Below are 9,310 nucleotides of genomic sequence, written 5' to 3' on the forward strand. Positions count from 1 at the left end.
TGAGTTTCTTTGATATCTTATATGCATGATCTCTTATAGCCTCGTATTTCTTCTCCGATATTTGGGTTTTGTTTGGCCAACTTGATCTATTTATCTTGAAATGGGAAGAGGTGCTTTGTAGTGGGTTCGATCTTACGGTGCTTGATCCTAGTGACAGAAAGGGAAACAACACATATGTATCATTGCTACTAAGGATAAAAAGATGGGATCTATATCTAACGCAATAGATAAACGGATCTTGTCTACATCATGTCATCGTTCTTATTGCATTACTCCTTTTTTCCATGAACTTAATACACTAGATGCATGCTGGAAAGCGGTCGATGTGTGGAGTAATAGTAGTAGATGCAGGCAGGAGTCGGTCTATTAATCTTGGGTGTGATGCCTATGTAATGATCATTGCCTGGATATGGTCATAATTATTTGAAGTTCTATCAGTTGCCCAACAGTAATTTGTTTACCCACCGTTTGCTATTTTTCTTGAGAAAAGCCACTAGTGAAACCTACGGCCCCCGGATCTTCTTTCTCATATATTTGCTTGCGATCTACTTTTCCTTTGCACTTTTATTCAGATCTATTAAACCAAAAATACAAAAATACTTTGTTGCACTTTATTTTATTTGCGATCTATTATTTCAATCTATTACAATTTCTGGCATCGTTACCCGAAAGGGATTGACAACCCCTTTAACACGTCGGGTTGCGAGGTGTTGTTATTTGTGTGCAGGTGTTGTTTACGTTGTGTTTCTTGGTTCTCCTACTGGTTCGATAACCTTGGTTTCATTACCGAGGGAAATACCTACCTTTGCTGTGCTACATCATCCCTTCCTCTTTGGGGAAATACCGACGTAGTCCTAGCAGACAGGAGCTCTTTGGCGCTATAGTCAGAGAGCAATCACCACCCCGAATCCTCCAAGGGCAGTCGCCTGTTCTGCGTTTTTCACAACGTCCACGGCCACAACACCAATGACTACCAAGAGCACAAGGTCATCCACGACGGGTGCCTTGGCCGCCGCCCTGAGGGCAACGACCGTGGCTACGGCCGCGGAGGAGGCCATGGTGGAGGCCGCTGGGACAACCGCAACCCCCGCCAGGACTGGCGTGATCATCCTCGTGAGGACCCCTGGCAGGGCCAGCCTCGCAATGGCCCCTGGAGGGACTAGCCTCGTGATGATCATCCTCAGGGCAACGCCGACCTTCCTCCGCTGCTACCGCCGCCAAGGAGGAACGATGACCACCGCCAAGATGATGGGGTCGGGGGCTTCCAAGAGCCTCGCGCTATTGCATGTATCCTGGGTGGCGCTCAGGCCCCCGCCTCCCATCGCATCTTCAAGCAGTTCGCTCGTGAGGTGAATGCGGCCCTCCCCAAGCTCGAGGGATCGCGTCCCCTCTGGTGGTCCAAGTACGCCATCACCTTCGACTCTACGGATCAGCTCAAGTGTGCAGCCACCACTGGCGCACTCCCGATGCTCTCCTCGCCGACCATCAGCAACGTCCTCATCACGAAGACACTCGTCGACAGTGGCGCGGGTCTCAATGTCCTCTCTGTTGAGACGTTCGAGAGGCTCCAGGTGCCCTACGACCAGCTCCTCCCCACCAAGCCCTTCTCGGGGGTGACCAACGGTTCCACCGTTCCCTTGGGAAAGATTCGCCTCCCCGTCACCTTCGGCAAGCGCGACAACTACCGCACTGAGCTCATCGACTTCGACATCACCCACATTCGCCTCCCATACAACGCCATCCTCAGGTACCCAGCCCTCACCAAGTTCATGGCGGTGACTCACCACGGCTACAATGTCCTCAAGATGCCAGGAAGCGGTGGCATCATCACGGTCGCCTGTGACACGAAGGACGCGGTGTGCTCCCTCGAGCACGCCTACCAGGCCACGGCGGTCGAGAATTCATATGACGAGGGTGCCATCCGTCCTCCTGAGGCCGTCCCCAAGAAGAAGAAGCAGCTCCTCCTCAGAGGTCCTCAGGAGGCTGGGGCGTCCGATGATCATGCCTCAAGCCCCGTGCTCACTGTTGGGGCGTCGTTCCCTCTCGCAAAGGAAAGCGCGTCGGGCGCCCCTCTCGGGACGGGCTCGGGGGCTCTCGTTTGGAGGGCCTCTGACCTGGTCAGCGTCACGAGGGAGGCATTCGGGCACCATGTGGAGGTGTGTTTCAACGCGCGCTTCCATGAGCAGGGTGCGAGGTGACAGGCGCTCAGGAGTTCATCACCAAGGCAATCGAAGAGCTTCAGGAGGTGCGAGCCATGTGCGGCGAGCGCCGCCCCACATCGCTCAGCGCAGCTGCTACCCCTGACATGGGTGGCGAGCTGCGCGTCTACGTCAACACTCCAGGGCTCAACAGGGCTGCTTCTTAGGAGCTCTTCTGGCCGTCCCGCGATGGACGTAGTGGGGGCTGCCCCCGCAGCTATGTTTGCATGCTGTTCGGCCTGCTAAACATGGCTGTCACACACCAGCGCTACATGCAGGGCATTCTGGCGGCTCACGAGGCCAGGAACCAGGCAATCTTGACGGAGGAGATGTTGGACCCTCGCGAGCCCCTTGGACCTCCGGAGCCCCCTGAGGCTCAGGAGCCAGATGACTCGTGAGGAATGACCTCTTCAGCGCGCACCTCCAGCTACTGCAACACTTCTACGGCGACGGTACCAGGTGACTCTTTGGTTTGTTCAGTTGAGGGCGCCCCTCGGGCTGCACCATCCTCAAGCTGTTAGGGCCAGTCCCGCAGCTGCACCATTTTGATTCATGTACTCCGAACCACTATGCATGTTTGTGTTATCGTGGTTATCAATGTTATCCATGTTGTTTCGTTATCTATAGAGTTGCCCCTCGTTGCCTCTACGCGTTGCTAAACCCGCCTCTTGCTCATCCCGCAACGGGGGCTACTGGCACGGCGCATGTGCTCAGGTCTGTCCCTGCAGTGCTGATAAACCTGAGAGACTGAGCTCTGGCTCGCGGCTGGCCCCGCGCACGTCACCTCGCCAAGTCCTTAGTGCCTTCATCTTCTTGCGGAAAGATCATCGGCGGGATAGCAAGCGCGGCTGCACCCTGTGTTTTCCTTTTTTGACTAACTCACAGGAACCGCCAGAGCATGGACCACCAGCGGCTTTGCCCGTCCCTCGAGACGCAGCACCTCCTGGGCACCCCCTCAGAGCCAGCCACTCTTTTCTCGCGCAAGTCGCTTGCACGTTAAAGGGGGGCTGAGCACCGCGCCTCAGGGGCTCTTACTGGCTCTCGTGCCCTCACCCCCTGGCCTTGACCATGGCATCACGACCTGGCATACCAGCGGCGGCTGAGCCTCACCTGAGGGCCGGGACCCGAGGACGTAGAGCACCCGGACGAGCGAGAAGGATGGGGACGGCATGGGCCCTGCCCAGGGGCGCGTCGGGAGAAGGGCACAGACTGATGTTACATAGGAAGCTCGTCCTCGCAGCTAAAGAATCATCATGGGCTCACCAAGATAAGTTACCCCACACCCGTATGATGACGCGGACCTTACAATCAGTGCTCTGTCTCTAGCAATCTCGCTCGGGCAAGGACATTTCCCTTTCAGCCTTTCGGGAGCTGCTTGCTGCTACTTCTTGAGCTTGCGTTGGTTTTTCCCTTGAAGAGGAAAGAGTGATGCAGCAAAGTAGAAATAAGTATTTCCCTCAGTTAGAGAACCAAGGTATCAATCCAGTAGGAGAAGAACGCACAAATCACCAATACCTGCACAAACAATCAAACACTTGCATCCAACGCGATAAAGGGGTTGTCAATCCCTTCACTGTCACTTGCAAAGGTGAGATCTGATAGAGATAGATAAATAAAACTAAACAAAACATAAAATATTTTTGGGTTTTTGGTTTATAGATCTAAAAGTAAAAGATTGCAAAATAGTAGATCGGAAACTTATATGATGGAAAATAGACCCGGGGGCCATAGGTTTCACTAGAGGCTTCTCTCATGATAGCAAATAATACGGTAGGTGAACAAATTACTGTCGAGCAATTGATACAAAAGCACAAAGTTATGACGATATCCAAGGCAATGATTATGTTATATAGGCATCACGTCCGTGTCAAGTAGGCCGACTCCTGCCTGCATCTACTACTATTACTCCACACATCGACCGACTCCTTCATGCATCTAGAGTATTAAGTTCATAAAAAACAAAGTAACGCTTTAAGTAATATGACATGATGTAGAGGAATAAACTCAAGCAATATGATGTAAACCCCATCTTCCTTGATGGCAACAATACAATACAATACAATACGTGCCTCGCTGCCCCTACTTTGTCACTGGGTGAGGACACCGCAAGATTGAACCTAAAGCTAGGCACTTCTCCCATTGCAAAAAAACCAATCTAGTTGGCCAAACCAAACCGATAGTTCGAAGAGAATTACAAAGATATCAAATCATGCATAAAATAATTCAGACAAGATTCAAATAATATTCATAGATAAGCTGATGATAAATCCACAATTCATCAGATCTCGACAAACACATCGCAAAGAAGATTACATCAGATAGATCTCCAAGAACATCGAGGAGAACATGGTATTGAGAGTCAAAGAGAGAGAAGAAGACACCTAGCTACTAGCTATGGACCCGTAGGTCTGTGGTAAACTACTCACGCAGGTAATAGGGTTGATGTAGATGCCCTCCATGATCGAATCCCCCTCCAGCAGGATGCCGAAGAAGGCCCCAAGATGGGATCTCACGGGAACAGAAGGTTGCGGCGGTGGATAAATGTTTTCGTGGATACTTCTGGTGGTTTGGGAATATATGTGAATATATAGGAGGAATATCTAGGTCAGGGGGTCACCGAGGGGCCCACAAGGTAGGGGCGCGCCCTCCCCCCTTGTCACTGCCTCGTGGCTCTTCTGACTTGAACTCCAAGTCCCCGGGGTGTATTCTGGTCCAAGAAAAATCATCGCGAAAGTTTTATTCCGTTTGGTATTCTTTTTCTGCGAAACTCAAAAACAAGGAAAAACAGAAACTAGCATTGAGCTCTAGGTTAATAGGTTAGTCCCAAAAATAATATAAATTAGCATATTAATGCATATAAAACATCCAAAACAGATGATATAGTAGCATGGAACAATCAAAAATTACAGATACGTAGCAACCTTGACTAGCTCGGAAGTGAGGACGTACTTGGTAACCATGTAGCGGGACACGAATGTCGCGACCACATTATTATCAAGTGGACGGAAAAGATCCGTACTCATCCAAGGAATAGGATAGCGGGGAAAACCGAGTCCGCTGACATTGCCCTTTCTTGATGACTAAGATCATTAAGGGTTGCCAACATGACAAGATAGAAGGCATGATCCGGGGTAGCAACATGTCTACCACCGAAACGATGGGTGTGGCTGGAAAGGAGAAGTCGGCGTGATACATGAGCACCATTTTTGCAACATCGTTGGGATCACTTGGCCTCACTCAGCTGGGACAAAAATGACGCCAAACATCGAAGAACAGGCTTAAAGGAAACTGGAGGGATGCAGGGGCTGAGCTATAGTGGATCTGAACCGAGGCCAGCTACACTCACAAGATAAACCGTTAGTAACAAATAATAAGGCTATATGCATGCTATGCGTCAAACAAACGCAGCACCCGATGCAACAAATAAGCCAGACTCTGTACTACCAATTACTACCGCTCGCGCTGACTAGGGCGTCCTACAGCCAGACCTGCTCTGATACGAAGCTCCGTGGCACTCCAGCTCAGAGGAACCAGAACACCCCGTATTCCAGCCCAGAGATCAAGTCTTCTGGAATACGACACTGCTTGACATAGAACAAATCAACTCTTATTACAAAGGATAAGGGTACAAAGGTCTGATGTTAAAAAAGATCACATCAGCACGGCGACACTACGCCTACTAGGGTAGCTCTATGCTAGTAGCGGAACAACTCGTAGCAGCGGAACAACAATGACAATGGCGAACTCCACTCCGCAAGGACTCTGGCTGTGACACGATCTAGCTCGCACGCGCAGTAACCTCGACAAACAATCAATCACGTGATCACCTGCAATCTGGCATGACACGCCAGTGAGTACATTGAATGTACTTGCAAGCTCACAACAATCAAAAGCATCAAGGCAAGACAATAACATAACATGTCATGGAATTGTCACGACAGATGTCCTAGTAGAAGGACTTAGTCGTGGAGCCATCGCAACTAGGTTAGCTTAAAGGGGTTAAACAGGACAAAGGACACAAGGAGTTTATACTGGTCCGGCCCCTTGCGGCGAAGGTAAAGGCCTAATCTAGTTTGAGGTGGTATTGCTTATGTTTCGATTACCAAGGAGCGAATACGCTTGACCTAGCTTTCGATCTGTTGTTTCTTACCCTAAGCCGTCGCTGGGTCGTCCCTTTATATACACAGGTTGACGCCCCGCGGCTCACAGAGTCCCGGCCGGCTCATAAACAACGTGTCCGGCTCGGTGACTAATTACACTTTCCTTACAATACAAGTCATACATATATGGCGGTTTACACTTATGGGCCTTAAGTCGCCTTTGGGTTTCGGGCCCTTAGCCAGTCTGCGTCGTGAATCGCCACCTTCAATATCTTCATGGGGCTTTGTCTTGATAAACCGCCACTGGTATAACCCGGCCCGTCCTAGGCGGGTCATATCCAATAGTTATATCCCCAACATTAGGCCCCAGGTTGATTTGAACTTGTTCATATCAATCTTCAATACTTAGAAAAAATCCTTCTTCATTTGTTCTTGCAAGATATTGTAACTCGCCATGACATCATCTCCTCGGATTACGGAAACCTGCCATGATGTCATCTGTCATTAATTTCGCACAATACCCAGCATATCTTAATAGATCCTTATCTTTAATAACCATCCTGAAGACCGAAGGCGTCCGAGCTACTATATAATCATTCTTTGACCTCCTCGATTCTCGCGCCCGCCTGTTACCCATTTTCTTATAAATAGGGTCAGGCAGCCTTTTCACTCTCCCCCTTTCCTTCTCTTCTTCAGCCTCTCTCTCTTGCGACGCATCTGCACACCTGAGCACCGCCGCCGCCGACCTCGTCAACTTCCTCGACCCCGGCCGCTGCATCGACCTGAACGAGACCAGAGAACTGCGGCACATCTCCGTTGCTTCAGCGGACCCAGTAAGCACCTTACCTTCCCGCTGTAGATCTCCATTAGGGTTTTCTGAAGTTCTTAGGAGTTCGTCATCGTTTTTCACCATACCTCTGTTTAATCCTTTCTTCGATCCAAAAACAGCCTTTAAAATATGCGGAATCTGTTTCTGTACCTTCTCTTAATCACTGAATATGCTTCCCAGATGCAGAAATCTTGCCAATATACTAGTTCCTCCGCAGCTGTGACATTAGGTTTTGATTTTACTTTCTTTTCCGAATAGCGGCAGATCCAAAATTAACTGCACCAATCTGTAAAACCTGTTTATCCAACACTTTAGCAGAATTCGCTCTTGATAGATCTTAAATACCATTACTGTCATGGCGGCTTACATCACCAGTTATAATTAGTCATATGTCATTAGGCCCCGTTTAAGCCGCCAATGTGAATATATGCTGCAGCGTTCATCTCTGGCTTAACAAATCAACTTAAACCGGCAAATTTTTTCTTTCTTTTAGGCTTCTTCCCTTACAATGCCGAAGACAGTCACCTCATGTAATTGGGTTCCCCCTATTGTCACCGAGAACATGCTCGAGGATTTTGTCAAAGTCGGCTTTTTACCAGCAAAAAACATCATGCATTGGCGCGCTCCCAAACCAAGTGAGATAAAACCTCAGCCGCGGGATGGTGAGATCATTGTTTTTACTGATCATATGAACCGGGGCTTCTCACCACCTGGGTCCAAAGTTTTTCCGAGACATTCTGCACTTCTTTCAACTTCATCCTCAAGACATCGGACCCAATTCTTTGTCAAACATCTGTAATTTTCAAGTCTTCTGTGAAGTATACCTTCAAGAAGAACCCATCATTGAACTCTTGAGGGAATATTTTTATCTAAACCAGCAGAACGAGTTTACTAATGGACCCAGCTTAGAACTTGGCGGGGTCTCAATTCAACGGAGAAGAGATGCTATCTTCCCCTATGCTCGCCTATCGAGTCACCCCAAAGATTGGAACCAAACATGGTTCTATTGTAAAGATACTTCTCCGGCTAATGAGAATCCACTGCCGGGTTATCGTGTCGAACAGCTCAACCCCAAACATCATCTTCCCGAGCAGCTTACTACTGCTGAACGGTCAAAGCTTGCACCTACTCTTTCGAAGGTCAGGGCCCTGCTGGGAAATGGGTTAACCGGTATTGACTTGGTTCGGTGCTGGGTTTCTTGGAGAATCATACCCTTGAGCCGCCGTTCTGGCTTAATGTGTACTTATACGGGTGATGCAAAAGATCCACCGTGCTACTGATCCACGTGTTTAACTGATAACGCAATCAATGAGATGACAAAGACCCTTCTTAATGAGAGCCTGGAAAGCTACAGCAAAGTGGGACTGAACCCTTTCTGCACACTTAACCCGCCACCAGCCGTGAGTCTCCAAATTATTTATTTTACCTTATCATTCAAATGTTTTATTAACTCAACCTTGATGACTTTCATAGGCTGAATCCGCCTTTTGGAATAAGGAGTATGACCACGAAGCTGCCAAGAAAGCCAGGGCCAAAACAAAAGCCGCCAAGAAGAATAAGAAGAAATTAAGTGCTTCCGAGATGTTTGAACTGGACGACAGCACTGAGTCGGAGCTAGCCCTTGACTCCCTTGGCTCCTTTTTCAATTATCTTATTGACACTGATTATCATCAGGATGACACGGGGGCCAATCAAGTGGCCGAAGAAGAGGTAACTATTATTTCCTCCGACTCAGCGCCTTTGCCAAGACAGAAAATTCCACGAGTAACCCGGAAAGTAAGCTTTTCACACCCCTTAGTTCATTTGGATCCTCACTTTCTTTTGAAGCAATAGCAACACGAGAACCGGCGACAAACTCGGACCAGCGGATGTGGAGAGTTATCCTATGGTTTACCAAATACTCCAGCTCCGCGGAAACGTCAGCACGAGGTCCCTCCAAATTTAAACTCTTTTTATCCTCTGGCGGGTCTTATTCATCAGCCACTTAATTCTTTCGTTTCAAATTATTAGGGGATATCTAACTCCTCTTCTGGCGACTCATCGCAGACCCAGCTGCCGGCCTTCAAGACTGCCCCTAGGTAAAAAAATATTTTCAACCACCTTGTATCCTTATACTTGTACTAACCTCCCACAACCCTTTACAGTGGAAAGGCAAAGCCTAGCAAGAAGGCAAAAGTGATCAA

This window comes from Aegilops tauschii, chromosome 3 (assembly GCF_002575655.3).
Source record: "Aegilops tauschii subsp. strangulata cultivar AL8/78 chromosome 3, Aet v6.0, whole genome shotgun sequence".
Lineage (NCBI taxonomy): Eukaryota > Viridiplantae > Streptophyta > Magnoliopsida > Poales > Poaceae > Aegilops > Aegilops tauschii.